General features: G+C 45.2%; 1 pseudogene; it reads left to right on the top strand.

The window, feature by feature from the left end:
* The first annotated feature begins 408 nt into the window (after positions 1–408).
* LOC142766890 (disintegrin and metalloproteinase domain-containing protein 10-like) lies at positions 409–24,861 on the top strand (annotated as a pseudogene).

The raw sequence follows: 24,861 nt of genomic DNA on the forward strand, positions 1-24,861 counted from the left end.
CTACGAGCCAATCTACTACCGACCCCAACCTCAAGGACACACCCGGGTGAAACGCTCGGCTGAAGCTGTCAGAGGCCACCATGTTGATGTGCAGCTACGAACCAGCAAGAGGTAGGTGTTCGTTCGAGAAAATTTGGTTAGGGTTACTATATATATTATGACAGCCGTAAGGGGCAAAAAAGTGTTATGTCACAGAAACACAGCTTAAAGAGGGTCGTAATGCGCGCATGAAGAAACAAGAGATAGATATCAAGCTGTCTTGGGCAACCTGAAACTGTCAGCTGCTGTTGGTGAAATAAATAAATAAATAAATAAATAAATAAATAAATAAATAAATAAATAAATAAATAAATAAATAAATAAATAAATAACTATCGCGCCAGATATACCGCTGTCAAGTAGAATATCATGCTTATCAGCATGTGATTTCACTCTTCCATTAGTTCCGCACAACTACATAAAACTAAGATTTTCTCCCTAATAATATTATACCTAAATGCAACAACAGATAGCCACGCGTAGTCAGTGCAAAATTGCGTGGATATTCTTCAATGTAGTTGTATGTATACGTTGGTCGCTGCAGACTTATACGTGCAATACTTCGGAACTCTCCAAATTTCGAGTCCATTATCTGCAAGGCAAATTGAAATTGGGCGAGTACTATATAGAGTCAATGTCAAAGTTCTACAGAAATACTCGTTTTGTGCCGAAAGTAAAAAAAAAATTAACGTTACTGGTTTGTCTGTTTAGAAGGCAAATGTGGTTGCGTAGCTTCATTTAACTCACTTATTGTGCCCAGGTCTACGTATTGCTCTTTCTGATGCAATGAACAGCTAACATTTAGTGAATGGGAAGCACAATAGTGATTCCCAAGTGAAAAAGGTGAAACACTTGGCGGCTTCGTAGCGCATATTAACTTCTGAGTCAACATTCCGTAGATTGTTTTACAAGCAATGGGTTGAGCAAACAAGTTTTTCCTCGAATGCAGATGCATACAAAGCTACATTTCGTCCGAGTTTAGTTGTTTTGTGTTGCAAACACGCAGAGCTCTCAACCTTTGGCTCACTCCTGACACTTCTGTCTTTCACGAGAACTTAGTCATAGAGTCGTCCACCGAAGGAGTTGTCCGAGTGGATACCAGCCACATTTACAGCGGATCCGTTGTAGGTGCGTATACGGGTGGTAAAGCCACGTGTTCTTGAACTATGGGTTAAAAAGAGGTTGCATTTTCGTCGTTGTCTTTGCATTATTACTTTTTGGACTAATGACAATTGATAAAAATTAGGCACTTCAAGTTGCATCTCTTCCTCAGGTGCAAGGAGAGTTTGGGACAATGTTGCTTGGCGTCTGAACAATACGTTTCAAAAAGTATTTGAGGCAATTTAATAATAATGAATCAAGCTTTATCTATCAAAACTACGACATGTTTCCGAGAGTCGTCTTAGTGAAGGGCTCCCGAAATTTCAACCACTTTGTGTTCTTTACGTGCACTGACATTGCACAGTACACGGCCATCTCCCATTTCCCCTCCATCGGATTGCAACCACCGCTGTCGGCATCGAACCCCAGACCTTCGGGTCAGCATTACTACGCGATGTAGCGTGAAACATAAGTGCCCTCTTTGGTAACGTGTTCCAGAAAGCATGTCGGGCTGCTCCCGTAGTTCACAATCGGAGCATCATGATGCTGCGATCATTGTTCAGTTTATACATGGTTGAAAACTGGTATGGTTGTTATGGTTGCAGACTTAATGGTAAGCGTGAAAGGAAAACAAGAACGGAAAAGAAGAAAAAAAAAACTGGGACGAGTGCTGTAGATTTCGCTCAGCGAACATCGTCTTGATCGGTCATGTGAGACTGAACACAACCCATTTTTTGAAAAATAGTCTATCAAATGTTTTGTTATGTAAGGGCTATTTAACAGCACTGGCTTCATTTCTATAGCAAGTAACATTGGAGCACGGGAATGTCGAGCGTTTGTGACACCACGGTTTCTTCGATATCATGACCGACAGACCGTATGGCGAATTACTATACGAGTGTACATTCAGCCCACCGTAACTAATAACCCGCCGTGATAAGCGTGGTATACCGCATGCCGTGGCTGGTAGGTCACGCGTTCTAGATAATCCTGCCTTGACCTCCGGCGTAGAGTTAAGCTCAGCGTAACATACTTCGGTGAAAACAAACAATGAAACTGTGGCAGGTGGCTCGTATAGTATTGGCAAGGCATCAAGTACTATGTTGTGCAAAGCTGTCGAATAATAATTAGGTTACATCGCGTGCTACAAGTATACGACAGAACAAAGTGTGTTTCTGCAGCATAGTAGAAACAAATTTAATTTGGATGCCTGTTGACGTTCATGTTCGCGATTCTATACATAGCCTGTTGAGCGCAATACAGTCGTTGACGTCTCTTGACTGAAACCATACCTTATCACTAATAGCAAAGCTGACACCTCGCTCACTTGTTACCTGCGTTCTCTTTTACTCCTTGTTAACTTTATGTGCGCAGCAGTTCAGAATTGATCCGGGGGAAAATAAGTATACCCAGTCAATTGATAAGGACTGAAGGGCAGCATAAAGGTGGCATATTAAGACGTAAAACACTGATTGGAAGCCCATTTTTTCCGTAACAATAAAAACCTATGTGCAGGTGAACCCAGTAGCCACGTGTTCGGCTCCCTGCATGGCGGAATATTTGAAGGCAGCATCGACACCGGCTCAGGCGACAGCCTGTACGTAGAGGGGTCCGAGAAGTTCTTTAACAACGCTCAGCCGTTCCACTCTGTGCTCTACTCGGCCAACGACGTCGAGGTTCCTACCTCAAGCGGGGGCGGAGGTCGCTGGTGTGGGCTTCACGGCGACACCGAGAAATGGATGAAAGACGTGCTGCGGCGCTTTGGGCGCGAGCCGCGCGAGAAGGTGTGAGCATTGACCGTTTATCGCTATAGCAGTGTGCCTGCCCGGGCAGAATGGGCTCGTTGAGAAGGGTGTTGATGATATTTAATATATAGGTGTGGCAGAGAAGTAGTCATATTCACCAGAAAATATACGTCGGTTGAGTGCAGACTTGCGTTGCGCATGCCCTGGCAAGGGCCACTAAATCATCAGGAAGGCGCTGCTCGAAAAGCAGATGAACGAATAAAGGTTATAAAGCAGCATTCACACTTGTGCGTGGGAATACTGCATGCATAGTTACCTTTGACAGCTAGAGGTGATTTAAGCCCGTCTTGGTCCTACGTAACCCATTTTGTGAATGTGTCTACTTATTTCCTCTACCTTTGTAGTTCCAAGTACATGTCTCAATCAAGCTCACGAACAATTTACACTTGAATTATGATCATGGTGATGATTTACACAAATGTTTGCAGCGGCAAGCTGACAAGCGCGGTCGGGTAGGACGCAAGCTGCAGGCGGTAGCAAAAGCAAGCAGCGGGGACGAGATGGAGGGTGTGGTCCAAATAGGCATGGCCGGTGATGTGAACCGGGACGAGACCGAAGGCGGCGATGAGCATGAAGACGAGTATGCAGGTAATTACAACGATGAGGACCGCGACACGCCAGCAGACAAGCAGGGACGCCGCCGTCGAGGGGCATCAGCGTCGCGTCGCGTCTGCAACCTTGAGGTTACCGTAGACCACACGTTGTTCGAGCGGTTGTACAGGGAAGGCGAGACTCTCACGTTTACGCGCCAAAAACTGGTCGCCGCCATCGCCTTCATGATCAAGAAAGTGAATGAGATCTACGGGAGGACGAACTTTGGCGGCGTTGAAGACATTCACTTCCTCGTTCAGCACATCGTCGTAAGTGCACATCGTCGTAAGTGCTTTCGCAGAGATCTCACGGCACAGCTTTTTATTCTGGCGAGTTCGTAGCCTCACATGCTTTTCGAGCGTTGTTCACTCGATACAGGATAAGTTATGGAAAGATAAGATTTCAAGAAGCGTGGCATTCGCAGCACAAGGTCGGGAAGTGGGACAACTTCAGCAGGGATTGTGTGGCTTGGAGTTGAGCTCATGTGTGCGTCTCAGATGCGACCAACAGTCGCTCGCATAGGGTGTGAAAATTGAATCACTGAGTTCCCCGCTTTCACTGCATAACACGCTTCTGTGTACTACCTGGACTATGGTTAACGAGTATCTCTATCTGAAGGGCCTTCACGGACACAAAAGCTCACATGGTCTCCTATGCATACGCCCATGACTCGACGTTGAAATACATCGTCTTACTGTTTTTTCTTCTCATTCGGTTGCATAGATAGCCCTGTCTCCGAATGCTTGCAGCGCCTATAGAATGGTTTTTTTTACTGCTTATGTGATCGGAGGGCTTGCAAGATTCCTGTACTTCACGTGCCTGCGGGATCGACTCAACTATGACCAAGCTACTATGTCATGCTATAAATTTCGCACGGAGCGTCACGGAACACGTTTAGGTAATCTGTGTCGTAGTAATTACATCATCACAAGATGACTTCTTGCATCCCTCATGTTGACACCGACGATGCCGACGCCGCCGGTTGCTTTTTGTGTTTGATGATGTATCTAAGGCTTCCACCTTAAATATAGAAGCTCTTACAAAATTCTGTCTTAAGCATTGCATCAGTTGTATTGTTCTAGATATCACATGACGCAAAGCTGCATTTACTAACAATATCCCACAGATAAGTGAGCCCGATGACTGCGTGGGCACCAAGAGAAAGAAGAACCCTTTCTGCCGCCTCGGAATCGACGCCCCGCAAGCGCTTTTCTTCGTGTCGCTTGAACCACGGGATGACTACTGCCTCTCCTACAGACTCAACTACAGAGACTTCATGGATGGAACTCTCGGACTCGCCTGGATTGCCGGTGAAGAAGGTAAGGTAGTAGACCTGGGCACTCAGGTCATGTTATTTCCCACGAAATCATATCTGAACTATTGGCGTACCTCAGATGACCTATCTGCATAGCCACTCCTCGGAATCTATGTAAACTCGGCAAGGAGTTAGACAGATTCCGTGGAGCGGCTTTGAACAGTAGTGCGTGAATCGAATTGCCATAAAAGGTTACGGGGACATTCCATACGAGGAGCCCCTCAGTAAAGTTTTGAAATGCTCAATGTAATGATTCCTCCAATATTGAAGAATGATAGGTGCTCGTCGCAGTGGCAAGTTCAACTGTCGTATTGGTCGACTGTACTCCAACGAAACAAGTGGTCACATATTTGATTGCGAACCACGGTTTCTTTATTTCAATGGTCACGACACACAGAAATACACGCACGCTTAGATTTGGGTGTCCACAAGTAACGCGTACCATGTAGTGAAAATGGGTCTAGACTATTCACTTACTCAACGTCTTCTATAGTGATAGTATTGCTTATTGACGCTGAACAAATAAATGATTTTATAAATAAATAATTAAAAGCTCGGAGTGTTCCTTATGGATTTGTCTGAGATGGTTTTAAACTGCTTCCGGGATCGGCTCACTTTCGCACAAACGATGGTATCAAGCGACTACGTCAACTTGTGTGTCGTCAAGACATGTCATCGTGATGCGACGAGTTTTGACTGTCGTCTCGTCAAAATGATGTCATATGATGGCGTCATCTCACGAAGCTTCTTTTGCATTAGTCGGGCCAACGCCGATGCCACTGAATGTTACTTATCGCGCTTGATCAGGCATATATAGGCTTTCGACTCTATAAGTTGTTTCAGGGCTTCAAAGTGTCTGTCTCTTCCTACGCTTCACAGTGGGCACCGGTGGTTTTTGTGAACGCTACCGCGCGGCTATCGAAGTGGACCCTAGCGGTGATCGATACGCGCAGAACAAGCTCAGCCTGAACACCGGAATCACTACCCTGCTCAACTACAACCACTACGTGGGCTTGCACGTGGCATCGCTCACTCTCGCCCACGAGATCGGACACAGCTTCGGTTCACCCGTGAGTCACCGTTCGGATGAGTCTTTATGCTCTTCCTCGACACAAGACAGTCCGCAGGCATGAATGCATGGAACATCGCGCGTTTTTGTTATACGTTAACACTTGCCAACTCCCGTATAATAATGTACAGGGTGGACATCAACAAAAGTTACACTTTTTATGCAGTCGAAGTATTCTGCCAGTACAACTAGAACATCAGTTTTTTCTTACTACCCAAGAGAACGTCCATTATATGACGCTTGATCATGGTGTCGATAAATATAAAAAAGAATAATACAAAAATGTTGGAAAAACCTGGTGAGTTCTAAATTCTTAAAAATCGACTACAACTTAACACAAGGTTGTAACAAAATCACGTAGACGTTCACCACTTATGCTGGTGGCACCATCAATGTACACTGGCTCCACATGAGTGGAGGTCGCTCTACCCGCTACAAGTCATTCCTGTCCTTGTAAACATGTGCTAAGGGCTGTTGTTGTTACAAGTCTATTTGTCGTGACGGATAGGCCATAAATTCAGGATTTTTCTTTCCACCCCATTTGTTCTTGAGCTAACACAACACCCTTTAGACCAGCTGGTCTAGAGGGTGTTGGTCAGCGTCGTAGCATTGTTGAAGTGGAAAGTAAGTCCTGCTCTTCAGCTGTGTTCAATATGCACTTTCTTAAAACGCGTGGAATGGGTGGCATTAGTGACGGCCCCTTTGTATTCTTTGAGCCTCGTTGATCTTTTTCTGCCTGTTTCGTGATGATTGATTGATTTGTGGGGTTTAACGTCCCAAAACCAACATATGATTATGAGAGACACCGTAGTGGAGGGCTCCAGAAATTTTGACCACCAAGGGTTCTTTAACATGCACCCAAATCTGAGCACACGGGCCTACGACATTTCCGCCTCCATCGGAAATGCAGCCGCCGCAGCCGGGATTTGATTCCGCGACCTGCGGTTCAGCAGCCGAGTACCTTAGCCACTAGACCACCGCGGCGGGGCTCCTGTTTCGTGATGTACCTATAGCATCGCAATCCACATGTTTTACTTTTAGACGACCCCGATTTGATTGTTCGCAGATGCGTGGCCCTTAAGCTTAGCGAATGCGTATGCCAAGGTGTAATGATGCTTAAAAATGGCTTTTATGGCCAGTGGACGCAAGTCTCCCCGAACAGAGTCTAAAGTACTTTGAAAAGGCAAGACAATGTATTCCTCTGTTTCGTACCTTTCGTTGCCTTTTTAGAGGTACTTGTACCTAGGACTGATCATTGCAATGTTTAAATGACAGTGTACCGCAAGCAATGTGACACGGGGAATATTCGTCATTTCACTGCCATGCATCACCCTCACCGAACATGAACGGTTCGTCGGGAGGAGTTCTTGACATCTTGTGATGCTGTGTGCTCTAATCGGCAGTTGCGGCTATAAATGAAGTGGTACACGTGGTTGGTGCACTGAAAAGACGGAATTATCCCAGATGTTTATTAACGACACCCAGAAGCGGATGCGAAAGGGAACGGGAAGTGCGCCACAACAAAGACCGACGTCCATTTTGTCTATTCCTTACATTCAAATTATATCGAACTGTTCATAGTGCTTACGTCCGCTGGACAGAAAAAAAAAAACATTGTTAAGCCTCGTTACGCCTCCGAGTACGTGTTAGCTGAGACAAAAGATTATACACATGTGAACCATCGAAGCGGGGTTGTTTACAAAGCTGCGAATGGTCAAAGTGGGGTACAATGTGGTGATTGCAATATTACTTACATGGACAGAACTGACATGGCAGGATCAATGAGGCTGAAAAAACATAAAAGGGACGTTGCTAACGCCACCAATGGCACGCGTTCCAACGCAGAGCTTGTTGAATTCTGCTGGACGATACGGCAAACATTCGACTTCAACAATGAGATGATGTCGGCTTTGAAACAAAAATAGGGCAAAAATATAACTCCTGGAATCGTAGTTCACCCGTCGCGAAACATCAGTTTGCAATAGAGTTACTGTGTATGACTTCTTTAGGAGCCATATACAGTATCAGTAGCTTACAACAACCACCGCGGCCTCCTACCAGACTTTTACAGGGACAGATATGACTAGCACTGACCTGGGTGACCTCCGATCATTCGAGCTTTTTACACGTGTCTTGTCGCGTCTTTTAAGCCGTGCCTCCCATGCCTCGAACGCTAAACTACGTCTGCGTCGACATGCAACGGTGATTGCGAGCAGTCGTCACTATTTAAAGTGGTATGAAACGCGCACCAAAGTGGGCTAATTTGCGTAACATGCAGAAGCTCCGCGCACGTATAGCTTTCTTATCACTAGCAGTAAAAGTTGCCCACCTATGTAAACAGAGTGCCCAATTTCAATCTTGAAAACGAATCAGCTGCATTTGAAATGTGACAAATGCCGCTAGTGTTTCAATATAAATGTGATGTAAATTAAGCATATGAAATAAATTTCAAAGTAGCTTCATGACTTTTCAAATTTTCAATGTTAATAGTCATGCAATACTAATACTTTCGAATAGATATAATTTTTAATGCAATTAAAGTAGAATGAAGTTCTAGAACAGTCGTAAACAATGAAATAAAACAGACTTTTTTGATGCGGCTTTCCCATCTCTGCCTCGAAGCTGGCTTTTGCGCATGACACCAATAGGCTCACTTGGTCGTGCAAAAGATCGCACGCATCGCTTGTTATTCATGCTGGCGTACATACTTTTTCGCAGAGTTAGTTGTCACTGGTGTTTCGCAGCTGTTCACGGATCCTAAGTACGTACGAAGCAGCCACGCGCGATTTGCTTTCTCGAACATTCCAACAGCACGACGACGGCAGGTTGTGTGTTCCTCGGGGCAGCGAAGGCAAATACTTGATGTACGAGTCGGCGACCAGGGGAAATTCGCCAAACAACGATCGATTTTCACCGTGTAGCATCCGAAACATCACCGCTATCCTGCTGCCTGTCATCGAGGGCAAATCTAACCGCGAGAACTGCTTTCAGAGTAAGTGTCTTGCCTTCCGCGAAACGTCGGCACATGAACAGAGAGATTGTGCATAGACAAATCATCTGACTACGCTTACACGGTCGCATTTTATAGAGACCTTCATGTCCGACATTTAGGCTGCAATAGGAACATGTGTGTCTTGGTATGTAAAAACAGCGCAGAAATAGAGACAAGGACTGAATAAGAGAAGACAGGGTGCTGAACTCGCAACAAAAGTATATTGGAAGGCACACGCACATATATCAAGCAGCCGACCTAGTCACATAGCACACCATGGCGTCTGCGGAGCAGAGTAAATAGGGTACAAAAATGAAAAGATTCTGTGGAGATTAGTTGGAACATACTGTAGCTAAAGGTAAAAAAAAACGTTTTTGAGTATTGCAAAATCACGCGTTTTAAGGCATAGATAGCACCCCGGCAGGATCTTGCGTGGTTCGCTTGCAGTGCCCGCTCGCTTGTGTGCCATCCCATTTCTTTCTTGGTTTTCGTTTTCAATAAATTAACTTGTTAGATGCGCTTTATCTGTGTTGGTCTAGTTTTTTTTTTGTCCTTGACTTGGCAGCGCATCATTTGCCCATACAAAAGACACAATTACGGTGGCAAGCGGCACGCGTGTAAACACCCGAAAAAATATAAAAATAAAAAGAACAAGCTTTTTAACTGGCGAAAATATGCGTAACGGTCCGTAAAGAACTAATAATCGCTTTAAACATGGCAGCGCTGAATCCAGGTATCGAACCTTTTTTTCACCAAGTGCCACAGATGGTTTACTTACGCACCTTTTCTCCTCCCTTTCAATACATCTCAAGGATGAACCACCAACTAACCAATCTTTCGCCTTTAGTGTATGTGTCTAGAAAACTAGGATTGTAGTGTTCACGATTATGGCGGCACCAAGGCACGCATTAGGGTACTGAAAGTATGGCATAAATGTGCTTTAGCTATATAGATTCTCAATTATGATGGGAATGTTGAGAGATTTACTCAATTTTCGAGACAAATCAAACAAGTGCTCAAATTCACAGGACAGTGATTGGTACCATTGATTATAGTGGTGTATCAGAAAGAGAGGTTGTGTGTGAGTGTGTGTGTGTGGTGGAAAGAAAAGAAGAATGGAAATGGTATTACAGTGTTAGTATAACTGAAATAATTCACTATACATTTCATCCAACCAGAGATCGTAAGGAACGGGCACGAATGTGTTATGGGGTTGTAATCTAAGGTGTTCTATAGCTTCGAAAAAGTACGACTTATTATTACGCATATCTAAACGTGCATTCTAATAAGTTTACATATATACGTATAAAACCAGCGTTAGTGTAGTTCTACCTGAGAAATTTGACGCTATGCTGTCGTTGTTTTCACCTAACAAGGCCTGAAGAAGACAACGTTGATTCACCGATACCTAAACTACACATGTTTGCCCTTAGAGTGCCAACTACGGCCCCTAATAAGAACGTTTGGCTACATGCACCTTGGTGTCTTTAGTGAAGTGCATGGTAAAAGCCCACCTGACAGCTCCGTAGCAATTTTTATCTAACACCCATACTGGTAGGTGTACTTTAAACTCCCAAAATAATACACTGACACCAATGACCAAGGATAAGTTTCATGAAAAAGTTTACGTCACTCCACTGCAATCAAAAAATCTTTTATTTTCACCATTTCATACAAAGGTGAAAAAGGGAGAACTGGAGAAAAAGCCGATAGTTCTTCGGCTTGACAAAGCTCCGGTCCCCCAGGCAGACAGTGGTGAAGTTTGTTTCAAAACAATAGAAGAAAGTATGTTACAAAGTATACAGGATTAAAGCAATAATAACATTTCAACTGAATATAAAATAAACATTGCGATGAAGGAAGAGAAATGTATAAATTAAAAACAACTATACAGCAACTACAAAGTACAACCGAGAAACACTTTTTTTCATAACATAGAAAATTACTATAACAGCAGCATGCTATCAACAACTGGTGGGATATTTTTTTCTAATCCTATGTTAATGAGATGTTACAGGAACAGGTCCAACGTTTTAGTTTTGTTTAGCGGTAACACATCAACACTTTGTCTGTTGAAATGGTTAACTAGGGAAGGCAGTGTATGACAAAGGTGCTCTTGTCCATAATTGTCCAAGAGTGTGCATTCGGTTCATCGCGAGAATTAGAAGGCAACAATGAGTTTAATGCCTTCAGAAAAAGTTCTTTAACTTGAATGATGTGGTTTATGCCGGTGCCATAAAGTATCCGTATGGACAGTAATTCGCTTTAACATTTCTTGACTTCACTGTCAGTGTTACAATGGTAGCATCAATTCGAGCATTGTCCTCAAAAGGAGGAGGCCACGGTGTTTCTCACAGCAACAATTTCTAATTCGTCTGTCATAGCAAGTTACTCAAAAACGCCCCTATATAATTTTGGAGAGGGTAGATTTTGTAAGACAGCCCTGCCATTCTCTCTTCTAATCCGCCATCCCAACTTGTTGCATTAATCTAGACACCTGCTCGCGTATGCCTAAGTGGTAATCAAGCAGCCCCTGCACGCTCGATCTTTCCTGGTCTGAGCACAGGCTAGCCTAGGGAGAGACGAACAGCTTCTCCCCTACATCTACATATGAAGAATGGTTACATACCTCGATATTTGCGGGCATCATCGCCCAAGTCGCCAAACATTCCCGCCTTTACTACATTGTAACTCACGAATGCGCGAGGTTTTATGGTGTAGACTACAAAACTGGGCTTTTCACTCCTTTGCCTAACACCAGAAAACTTACCTCGGAATGTACCCGAATTCAGACTGCAGGTTTTATTCTGTTATGAGAGCGGACCTTAATCACGTTATGTGGCAGTGTCAAAACCACTCCTTTCCCTGAACCTTCGTAAACTTAAGTAGTCACGAGCTGCGCGAGGCGGTCATGCCAGTTACAACCACACGTGAGGAGGTTATCTTGAGTTGGCTGAAATGGTAGAGGAAGCTTATCGCAAGTAGGATCCTTCCCCTCCTCGCAGCCCCTTTCTCTTAAGATGGGGTGAGTATAGGTGTTTTTCTCTCTCCGCTAAATAGTAGACTCTTTAATTAGAAATGGAGTCGCTGTGTATACTGCATTTGTAACAAACTACTTCCTCCAGGAATGAAGGTTCAATTTTATCTTGAGGATAAGACATGCAGCATCATCTCATGAGACAGCAATGTTTCTCGTATTGGTCTCGTTGCTTCCCTTTGGTGAGGCTGCAGGTAATGGACGATCACTATAGCCCAGATTGGACAGCCATACAACTGGAGCTACCAACGAAACAAAGACCCGCGATAGCACTAATCCTAATTCACATGCTCCCTGTGATTGTTCACTCCCCGTGCATCACTTGGCTGTCATTTCACCTCGCCATAGAAACATAGCCCTATTCGAGATTAGATTCCTCGCGTTCGTCGCTTAACTGCTGAGTGACTACACCAAACGAATGCAGGCAGTGAACGAGGGTTCTTCTCAAGCTTGAAACTGGCCATATCCCTCCATACGCAGGACACACAGGTCCCATATGTGGCAACCAGATCGTGGAGGGTAAAGAGGAGTGCGACTGCGGCATGGACGAGATAGAGTGTTCGGACAAGTGCTGCTATCCGCGGCACAGCAAGGACAGCAGGCTAGCCTGCCGCCTCAAAGAATCGGCGGCGTGCAGGCGAGTGCCCTGCTGTCATGCGCTTTCAACACAAACGATCCCGTGTAAAATTGATAGGCGTATTTTTTTCGTTTATAAGAAATTTTTTTGTGCAGGAAGCCACCAAAGATTTCCCGAATACCTTTCCGTCGTGGAATCGACGTTTGTAAATTGTTGCTGCAGTTTTGCTGAAGTCATGTTCTTCACAGAAGTGACGTCAGTAAGAGATCATAGTTCTATGGCGGCCGCTAAAGATGTCTTCTAATTCGCTCTCGATTACCACATCAAGTTTATTGGTTGATGCCCGGTTTCTGATTCACTTCCCTTTTAGCAAGACAAAGGATCACTTTTGAGACGAGTTGGATCATATGTGGTCGTCTACACTTTGTCTGCCGTAATGTTACATGATGGGAATTGCCCACGCTGAGGACGGGGTGCTCCACTGAGCCCGTCAAATAATTCGGGGACAGAAAAAATAGGCGATTTATTTTCGCGTGTAATAAGTCTAAAAGCGCGCGTTGAATCTGCCATTTTTTTACGAAAGACATTGTTTAAATATTTAGGCCTTGTTCAGAAACTAGCGGCATTTTACGGAGTTATCGTGTTGTACTTTCAAAGTTATTGGGCAAAAAGCAAGAAAACCAACCTAACACTGGCATTCCATTTAATTTTTTTTTACAGTCCTACCGCTGGGGCATGCTGTTCCGACAACTGCGAAGTGGTCGCCAAGGGCAAAGTGTGCAGCGATGAGACGGAGTGCACGGAAAAGTCATACTGCGAATATCCTTTGATGTGCCGTCAGATATTTTGTGCTGTAGTTCTGTTATGTGTGTAACTGCTTCTTCGTCATCTCCGGGATAGCCTTCGTAACTTGCTCTTGTGATCGAGTTCGCCCAGCTGGTCTTGGAAAATGGCGTCAGCGAGACGCACGATACGTACATCTGAACCAGCATCACACCCTTCAACAGTAACGCTTAGCGACATATCTGCGAAGAAACTTTTACAGACGTAGCTACTGAATAAAATTGGCGCTTTAGATGCTTTTCGGTTATATGTTTTATTTTTGATATTGCCTAGTACACCTGATCAATTTCTCTGTATACGCTTCAAGAAAATTTCTTTTGATCCTTCAGCTGTGTCTTTCCTCTGCGGTTTAGACGTTGAATATCTGAACAGTTAATTGCAGACTTGATATTTGGTGGTCAGCGTAATACATAATTAAGCACCACGCTTTGGATTTCAGGACTTGAGAGTATCGCAATAGAAGAGTATCACGATAGCCTTAGAGATACTTTTCAGTATCAGTATTTGTGTATCGAGATACATTTGCCAAATTTATTCGTATCTTAGTAATGAAACACGTTCAAGATATATCGACTATATTTCGATGCTACACAAAACGCACGGTATTTTGTTACTTTCATGTCGGAAATGAGCTTACCTGTTTCTAAGAAGGCAAGAAAGATTTTCTGCGACGCTAAGCAAAAACATACCGCTGGTCGCCGACAAAGTAACAGGCGGTGAAGGGTTCCCCACACGCACAGAATGGCCCATGTGGCCAAGCACCGACGCCGTAAGGGCAAAATCATCATGGTGCTAATAAACATTTATTAAGCTGATATTTACGCTTGAGAAACACGGACTGTTGGACGAAGTAGTAACTCATCTTAACACAGTAGTGCGCTAAAAAACGATATGACAAAGGCATCTACGTCTTTACATAGATATTTACAGAGTGGTTGTTTGGAAAACCAGCCCCTAGTAGGCAAGGTCCTTTGCACGCAGTAGCAGGTGGAATTCCTAGTCAGGGACACCATTGGTCGTGGCCGCCGTCCCGACACACCAGACCATGGCTTGTCGGGCTGGAAGGTCCTGGCAGGCGAACCTGCAGAGCCGCCTCCCAGTTCTCTCGTGTTAGGTTGCGGTCGGAGGTAAGCAGTGACGCTTCGATGACGAAAGTCGCAATCTTTCAAGGCAAGCTCTGCCACATTATTTTAGGGTGGCAAACCATTTCGCGAGTACTGTGTTGAAACCGAACGAGTGTTTTCTAAACGACAGCCTAATTTAGAAGGTGATGTTGCTTAAATGCGCAACAAGGTCCTCAGCATACAGATATTGTGCCTAAAATAAAGGTCAAATTTTTCTTGATTCACTGGTTATCGTCCGTGATTCGAGCGATATACCCGACTCGCAAGATTTAATGCCCTAAAACAATTATCACAATATTATCCTGCGCCTAATAAATGCCTTCGTGGTGCATCAGTATTCCTGAAAATATTTCGGCAATTATGGCCTTGCATCTGTATTTCTGTACCTCTACCCTGGAATACTTTTTCGGCTTTTTCAAAAGATATTTCTGAAATATCCCGTCACGTCAAAGGCGTATCTCAGTACCTTCCAGTGCATGTATATCTATATCTGTATTCCGGAATGCTCTGCTGAGTGTCTCTGCCCAGCCCTGCTAGATTCACGCAAAGGAAACTTCCAAGTTGTCTATAACTGCAGAAAATATGTTCTAGCAGCGAAACCACAAGTACAGAACAAGCATCGAAAGACCGATGCGTACTCATAGGGGCCCGCCTCAGAACTACACGTTTATTGCAGAGTAAGTTCTTGTTGAATGGCAGCGCATGCATACTCATGTTCACATGAACACAGCATGTTCACATGTTTTTGAGTGCGCGGCACTTAAGGAACCTGGCTTATTGTCTATCCACTGTCTGCATGGTCACGCAGTGGTCAATACAAGTCTAAAACAACGCTTAAACTGTTCCTAAAGCTGAACGACGTGCGTACAAACTGATATCTATGCATTGAAATCAACTTTTTACGTATTACCGCTGTGTATGGGTTTGGTACTGGCAGGGACAACTGTCATCGATAGCATAAAGCCTCCGAGATCGAGAGGTGCTCTGCGAAGTTTCCTCTAGAACACGGGCGCATGAGCCATGGCATCGTGATAAAGACATCCTCCCTTCAACATGAAACGCAGAGTACTGGTTAAGTCTAACGGTTCAAATGCTTTCAGCGTTCATATAAAGGTTGCAAATCAAGTGGCGACACGCGTTAATAGTCTGAAAGAATTCATTATTTATATTGCTAGTACGTTTAGTACACGCAGCCAAAAATGTACGAACACAAAGTGATAGATAATACAAAGTGGTGACCTAAAATTGTGAATGAAAGTTTAGTTGGCTCGGTGACATCTATTGAGGCAACAACACAATCGATGTGGGTCTCTCTTGTTCCACGTTGTTCCTTTTAAGTTGCAGAAACGATTCCTCACATTCAGTGCCTGACCATATCGTCTCCATATCTCACGGTAGTGCTCCTACATTCAGTGCTCGTACCCTTGACTTCTCACTGTCGCTGTACCGGAAAGAACGCAACGTGTCCCCAAGCAGCTGCCAAGGCCAACCTGACTGCTTGCAACAAGAACACGCAGGTATGCATCGCCGGCGAGTGTTCGGGCTCCATATGCGAGAAGTACGGCCTAGTCGAGTGCTTCCAGACCGGGGAGGAGCTCAGCATTGAAGATCAGTGCTTGCTGACATGTCGAGAACCAGGTACGGAAAAGAAGTGTACGGAAAAGTTCATATGTGAAGAGCCGTTTGTCATGCATCCACGTACAATTCGGTGATCCACCGATAGTGCACTGTTGCTCGCATCATGCAGGGAGATCGGTGTATACGTTTCGTCAGTGTGTTTTGCAAATGTTAGTTCGGTAGGTCTTTTCCAAGTGTGCTATACTTCTTAACAGCCATCCGAAAAAAAATGAGAAGGCGGCCGGTTCTGCAGGTTTCCGTATTACACGATGGTTGAATTTGGTTAACCGTCAAGATTTGTAAAATAATATAAATATATACGCATCAACATTTCATCCACTTGAGAGCAATCTCATTTTCGGTGCATAAAAGGACAATTTTGCAGATATAAACCATTCTTTGTTAATGGTGCAGTGAGTTGTTTATTCTGAAAAAGAACAAAAAAGATATGCATCGTTTCTTTGTTTAATATTCCGCCCCAACTCTAGCGGTTTGTGAGATTGAATTTCAGTGTGTATACTCGCACTTTTACCTCACTAGGGTATAGTGAATGTTTAAAAGCTTGCCGATTCCTCACGCTTCTGTATGATACAACACACTCCAACTTTTCATTAATGTCTTAGTCATCTCACTGCTAATGTCATGGCTGCCACCGAGCGAGTCGTACACGGACTTTCTCACCTGCTGGCACCTTGAGAAAATGACAGCTTCGACGTCATGTTGCTAGGAAACATTCAAGGTGTCTTCTTCCCCTTCCTTACAACCTATATTCTACCGGTTTCACAAACTTTCTCCCTCTATATCAATGATTAAACTCCGATGGAGAAGCAGAAATATCCCTCCGTTGAACATCCTCTTGCCTGCCGTCTAGAATGTATGGCCCCTATTCCTTTTAGCCAATCGGCCGACGAGCAATCTGTTCTTCCCCGTCGTTCGTGCATTCCCAACGCTCAATGACCTTCATCTTCGAGCCTCAGGAATCGCGGCGCCAGTCGTCGACGGATCGTGGGAACGCGCCGAGGAGTCTGCGGTGGCGGCGCTGGTTTCTGGTGTCCGAAGGAATGGCACAGATGCCTCCAAAGCCATGCAGCTGCTTCCAGGGCCTAGCTTTGCACTTTGTTGTTCTAAGTAGTCGTCGCGCCACTGGACGATGAAGCTGCTTTCACATCGCCTTGGTGTCCTCTTCACTCTCTATCTGGGTGCGGTAGTGGCTCACGCGGGGGTCCCCGTCCGTGGGGGAGGGGCGGGGCGAGTGAGTTTGAGATCGCATTTGAGTGGCAGCCCACTGTTCGAGCCAACAGTCCATTTCTCTCAATAAATACATAACTAAAATTGAGCAGTTGTCATGAAGTTTATCGTGAAATGGCGGGCTGGTCGATAAACTACACGTATTTCTTCGCACTTTGGGTCTATTTCTTAGAACATCAACAATTAATGGTACTGTAGCGTAATCTTCTTGTCACAGCCGTATTTTGGGCACGTTGGTAAAGTGAACTCGAAAACATATTCAGCTCATCACTGTACGGCTCTTGCGCGCTTCTTTCGAAGTCCTAAAATAAAGACGCGAGAGGTTACAGAAGGTCAAGCTGCCTCTATCAATAGTGACTCGTGTGTAAGTGCACCTTCAATTCACATCTTAGACAGGAAAAAAAAACTTTCTGGATGGGTGAACTGGTGGCGTTTTTGTGCACGGATAAATGGTGTTTTGTTTCCTCTATTTGTTCGCCACTGGAGAGATGACACAAACACGCGGACGATCCATATACTTCCCCCTAATTTCATTAGGCTGGCTTAAGTTTTCCTAATTAGATGCTTGTACACTACGTAACTTTTTGACAAATACGAGTAGCTCTCGTTGCCCTTGGTGTCTCCGGTGCGGCTTCTTTTTTGGCCCCTCCGGAAACCCTCCCGTCACCATGTTATAGGCTAAAGAGAAAGAACCATTTAAAAGTCTTCTTTGAACGAACGCAATGGGGTGACACGGCTTCAAACATGGACTCCTAATCACGGGTGATTTTCAGCGAGTTCGCACTTCATGACTGAAGTCCGCCGAAAGAATACTGATCCGATCTATAGTAAACACACACAAAGCTCCGTGCGCCGCGGTGGTGTAGCTGTTATGGTTCTCGGCTCATGACGCGAAGGTCACATGTTTCATCCCGGCCGCGGGGGTTGCATTTTGACGGAGGTGAACTGGCAGAGGCCCGTGTAGTGTGCGATATCAGGGCGCGTTAAAGAACACCGGATGGTCGAAATTTCCGGAGCCCTGCAATAAGGCCGCTCCTAAATCATGTGGTTTAGGGTCGTGAAACAGCGTAATACTTTTATTTCGTCATTTCAATTGGCAGATCCCACGTAACAAGGGGATCAATGTAACCCATATACGTGGGTCGCCAGCAGGGTAAGGCAAAAAGGAGGATCCAAAACTCCTGACCAGACCCTACCGCACTGGAGCAGCAGAAGCAACAGATTTGGAAACAAGTCAACTTGGGCAATTCTGAATCAACAAGGACGTATTCATTATTATAGTAGGCTTACAATCACCAATTATAGTAATAACATAGTGACAGTAATGAACATAAAGTAATAATGTAATCACAGTAGCAACATAACCACTAATGCAATAAAAAGAACATGTAAACATCAATAATGTGGTAAGTAGCTATAGTAATAACAATAACTTTTAATAACATTACAATGCAATCGCCGAATATTATTATTATTTGTGTAGTGAAAGTTACATTAAAAATTGTACAACACATCCGCTTCTGACTCAAAAAACATGATCATTATTAAATGTTTAAATTCTTGAATCGTTTTACAATTTCTGGCTACTTCAAGAACAGTAGGATACATATTGCACAAACACATAGTTTCATACTCGATGATTTGCATGCCATAGTTTGTCCTGGGTTTCTTAGTTACCATTGATGTGCGGCGTAAACTGTATCTTGTTTCTGACACGAAGGTGTTAGGCTTATATACGACAGCCACGACAGCCGTTAGGCTTATATACGGGTTAACACCGTATACCCTCGGGGGTAGCGAATACCGAGGCGTCTGTGTCCCCTGAATGGGAAAATGAATATCAGAGGAGAAAGATAACACAAGAACGCAACAAAGCCGATCAGGAACTCAGACACTGCCACGAACCGTGTTCTTGGTCTTACTCGCGACGGGGAAGTTAACCAAGGGTTGAAAAAAAAAAAAACAATTGCATCAGAATTCACGCATTATCATCACTAGTGTGCTGTCCCTTTTTGTTTATTTTTCATTGATACCTGTCTGACAGATATACATCACAAGTTTTCTATGCATGCGCATTTTTTTCTTAACTCTCTGAAACAGATGCTGCTACGTTATGTGCCCGTGCATTTTTATTGCCATAACAGTTATACGGGCACTAAATGGTGGGTGCTAGACGTCACCGTCCGTGTCATTGTGCGTGCAATGTTTATGTATATAACATAGGATCTTGCAATATACGTTCTAAGCGCTATAGTAAAAGAGCGCGAGCATTTTCAACGGACGTGACTGAAGCGTAGATGAAACGGGCCGGCCGTCTCCCTAGTACGGAGGGCGCATGCGATGAAATCGCCACGCCTGCGAGGCCTGCCATCAAGTGTTGCTCAAGCAAACAGGAAACGCCCCGCCCGTTCATCATCGGGCGAAGGCATCGTGAGAGGGCGACTTCTGGGCGTGGGTAGAGTCGAAAGTGCGAACCTTGACGATAAGGGCACGCTCACGAGAGCTGGCCCGTGTACATTGCCAATAGCCATCAATAGACGGCTTGTACACCGCTTCATGTAGCGATGACAGAGAGCACGAAAACCATTTTGCTTTCTGGGGCGGCCGTATTTGCTTCCATAGCATTTTCTAGATTTACGCGAAAACATATCCAAGAGAGCTTTGCTTGGCAAAACATTCCAGTTTGTATTTATCGTATCTATTGCTTCACCCTAGCAGCGAAACACTGATCCTTTTCCTTTCTTCTTCGATTGCCATTGTACCAATCTAAACGCATGTGCGAGCTTGTGTACACCTGCCCACACATGCGTACGCGTAACGCCTGCTGCACCAGTGAGCACGTGCATGCCGTTTCAGACTCGAGGATTTGCAAACTGGCCTGCGCATTCCCGGCGATGGTGAGCTACTGCGGCGCCAAGCTGCAGCCTGGTTCCCCTTGCAACGGTCTGCGCGGCTACTGCGATGTGTTCCACAAGTGCCGCCCCATCACTGCGAGCGGCTTCATAACGAGCCTCAGTGGCTTCCTGTTCGGCAGCCAACCCTTAGCCATTCTCTACGAATTCATTGCGGTGAGCTTTATCCGATAGGGAAAATTTCATTCTTCGATTAAGCGTCGTGATTCGCCTACAGTGCGAAATGCTTGACCACTCTTCGTTTTCTAGTCTTGACACTTCTAGGATAACCGCGCCTTCTGTTGGCGACCCAAACTTCTGTATGTGTCAGCAGGTGGCAGCGATGAAATACATCTTTTATTTGTTGTCGTGTAGTTATTACTAAGTGATTAATAATAATTAATATACAAATAGTTATTTTCCGTTTGTTTTTATGTTTGTTCGACGACCTTTGCGGACGAAGGCTTGTAATCCCGATGTGGGGTGCAAAAGGATATCAGGAAGTTCTATATTGAGTTAGCTCTCGTCTATAGAATAATATGATTTTGCGCGAAAGTAACGTTCACCTAGGTACACAACTCCAGCGTCTAGGCATAGGCGCAGCCCTTATCAAACACGTAATTTCTAAGTGAAACAACCTAATCAAGCTTTCAAGCGCCCTGTATAATCTTTATCGTTCCTTTTCCTCAAAAATAAATTTTGGTACCAATTTCTGCAACCTCGTGTTTGTATACGCGTAATCATTGTTATGCTAATAACTGTGTCAAAAACGGATCCACAATTTTACCTCACTATTGAAAGCTGCTTGGCTTCTCAATTGTATAAAAAAATGAAGGGGAGTGGGGGGGATGCAAACTTTTTATACAATATGTGAAGCTTTCTAGTTAGAATTTGGCCATTAAGTTCCTCAAGTATATCTCGCACTTAAAAACGCTTCATTTATATATATTATATGAACTAATCCGTATGGGATCAACAAAATCATAACGGCGCTTGCAGGCAATCAAGTCGGCAATTGGAAAGTTTTGTTTTGAAGATGTCGGAATGCATGCATTTATTGCCTATGTGAGAGTATCAAAAAATAAGTGACATCACATTGCTTTGCACTGCGATAGCTCGTGTACATTTTTTTCGCAGAACCATCCCATCAAAGCGGGGTTCGTCATCTTGGGATCGTCGTGGATGACGCTGTTCGTCATCCGCTGCTTCGCGCTGCACACGCCCAGCAACAATCCCATCAGAAGGCACCACTCAAGCTCCGGGAAACGCTCCGGCACCCAGTGAACGCTATCGCCAGTGTAAGTGAACTGTTTACCCTATGGAGGCCATCGTCAGCGTGAGGAAATACCCCATGAATGGCCCTCGTCAACGTAAGAGGATGACTTATACTATCAGGGTCGTTGTTTGATCGATTTGAATAGGAGCCAGAACTTTGGCTAAAAGTAGCCGAAGTTCTGGTTGCGTTTTCAGCAGAGTTGCGTTTTGTAAGTTGCGTTTTCAGCAGAGTTTTTCTTACTGAAAACTAATTACAGCTTTTTAAATGAAAGCAAAACGATATAAATAGGAACATGTTTTCCCCCTTTTCACTTTGTCCTCAAGTCACTGGTAAGTCAAATAAGTAAATAAATTGTAAAAACGACGATAGAGTTCTTGCCAGGTAGAGAGTCACTTTGAAACATTCCCGCTAAAACGTCAGTATAGGAACAATTAACGCTGAATAAACTTTTTCTTGACGCCGAAAAGGGAACTTTAGTAGAGTTTATGTAATACCACTTCGCGAGGGCGTGGACAGAAAATTTCTATATGGAGTCAGCAGTGGGGAGGGGGTGGGGTGCACCACCGTGATCTGGAGTGGGGGCCTTACTGACAATTGAGTTCGAGTATCACTTGGGCTGCCTTGAAGAAAAAAGAAAAAGGGGGGGGGGGGGATGCAGTGTTCTTTTTCCTGGCTACGCTACTGCCAATTCGGCTATAGTTGGTTAAATCTGGTTGAATATGAACAGCTGAGTAGTTTCGTTGCGCATATCTATTCTAGTAATGTTCACTGGATAAGTTCGCAAGCTGCGCAGCATAACTAGAAACTCGAGCATAGCAGCGAATGGTGAGCGTCGTGAGCAGCATGCTAGCCACGCGTTCGACATGCGCGCAACTTCCCCCACAGCCTTCAGGGGAGTGTCGCACGTTGCTTTGAGGCGCCTGGGCGCGCACCTGCAGATTATGGAGAATGCGCGAACGCACGCACCATCTGACTCGATGGGAAAGCTTCAAAACATTCAATTTTAACTGAAAACAATAAGAAGATCCATAAGTCCAGGTAAAGTCGACAGGTAAAGTCCACACACACTCGCAAAAAAAAATAATAAAGGTTGAAACACGACTCGTCCGTGTTGCGACTATCGCACGCTCCGTGCCTGAAGCAGGCCATCCCACTTGGCGCCGACGAACTGCAGTTCACAGTATACGCAGCGCGACCGGCAGTGAATGAAGAACAAAGGGGGGCTGCCCACGTGTAACATTTTTTTTAACGGAGATTCTCTGATATTCGTGCATGCGCTGCTGCAGCCGCTTCTCATGGTGCCATTACTTCATGGGATGATTCTTTGCCCTCGTATCAGCGATAATCTGCGCACGGCGTCCTGCGGAGAAAAGAAATTAAAGAAAAAATGTACAAAAAATCGCAGAATAAGGCCCACACGGTGCACGATCCTCGGATTGAAAAAAGACGGAAGCGCCTAAACAGCAGAGCTGAAGCAATTGGATCGCTTCCATGCGGTCGTCTTTTCGCGTACACCCTGGGCTTTTGAAATTCAACCCCATAACTGACTTGGCATGTATTTATGTTAAAACCATGACCAAATAATGAAGATACCTATATTTGTAATTACTGCTTTGCCTTTTGCCGTGCCGCCATTTGTTCTTTTTTTATCTGTTGCAATCAGATACCACGTATACGTTCAGTTTCTTTCACTCATTCCTCAAGTTCGCCGTTTTGGTACATGGCTACCGCGTTCCGCTGATGTCCCGAAGGTAGCGGGTTTGATGCGGGCCGCGACGCGTGCATTGAGATGCCTTAGTGCGTTAAACACTGAATTTCTGGAGCAGTAAGTACGGCGTGCCTCTCAATCATTTCGGGTTTTGGCTCGTGAAAGAAAGATATAGATATAGTGAAGCTAGGGCATGAGTGCCTGTGGGGCTTAGTAGAAGAGAAGACCGAAGGGAACAACTGGCCTATCGGTAATTTTTCAATTGTATCTCCATTATTCCAAATATGAACAGTAATTTTAAAACCACTCGATTCTTGGCCAATATCCCATAGTGGGTATGCGCCACGATCAATAGGTGAACAACAACAACTACAGCAACGGCTGTTCTCTGAGTCCCATTCATTAAAATGGAGTAGTCAACCAAGAAGTCTTACGTCCCGGCTTCGTCGTCCCGGACACCCGCCAACGCGCGGCCGCCGTAAGCGCACCTTCAGGACGGCGTCCACGCCTCCTTGGCAGCTGTTCACCTGCCGCCACTGCCACCACCGTTCCGGTATGGTGTTAAAGACTCCTCGGCAGCTTCACTACACAACTTACAAGGAGCGCGGTCCACGCGTCCTAAGCCATAGATTCTACCGTGAGCACTGGAACCACTACGTACTGGGCGAACCCCACCCAAGGTGCTAGGGGCACCTCAACCGACAGCAGCGCTGAGTTCTAGGGTGCCCTGACGCAATTGTCCCACCAGCTCGTCTATTTGGCGTCGTCGAGTTCCGGATTCTGTCTGCCCCGTCACCATATAACGCTCTCTCGGAAGTGCCGGAGTTCCGAGGCTTCTAGGATGATGCTGATAACACCATCAGTTCTCGCCATGTCTGGCGGTCGTGCCGAGGCGTGACACAACTACGATGGCATCATGCTACTGACCTTGCTGGAATAGAGGGCCAGGCTCAGCGTTGTTTTCGGCCGAATCCACCATGGAACATGCATGCCGAACCAGACGAATACCGAGGAGCACGTCCTCGAGGCTGCACTTAAACACTGTGGCTCATCGACAAGTATACTTTGACTTAATTCCTCACAACACCCGGCTCCGCTGGTTTTCACATCCAGTCAAGAGAAACGACCTCCCGCCGAGCTTCGATAACTGGGCCGATAACGTGGCACCAGCCCATGCACGACATCGAACCGCCCAATACCCAACGCGGCCTCTTCCTACGGTAGGAGTCCGCGTCTGTGGAATCACCGAGCTCACAGCAGTTGTACAAACAGGAGCTCCACGTACTGTTCTACAAAGACGTCATGCCCTGGTCACCCTACAGCCTTGGTCCAATGGAACCTTGTGTGGCCGCGGCGGGGGCGTGTTGCCTGTCGGTGCACTGGATCTGCAGATGCACACTGAAGCCGGGAGCAAGGTTCTTGTCGCCGTTGCTGTCATCGAGAACTTGCATGTGGACATAGATGTGGGAGCTGATTACTTCTTGTCAGATGAAGCTCAGCTCATTATAGATGGTGGCTTAGTGAAGCTCCGCTGCTTGACACCGAGCATTTTCTCGTGTTTGAAATCCCTAGTTGAGCAACCGCAGTCACAGGCATCTAGCAACGAGATCCCCCTTGTGACCAGCTGA

The sequence above is a fragment of the Rhipicephalus microplus genome, chromosome 1, assembly GCF_043290135.1.
Source record: "Rhipicephalus microplus isolate Deutch F79 chromosome 1, USDA_Rmic, whole genome shotgun sequence".
NCBI lineage: Eukaryota > Metazoa > Arthropoda > Arachnida > Ixodida > Ixodidae > Rhipicephalus > Rhipicephalus microplus.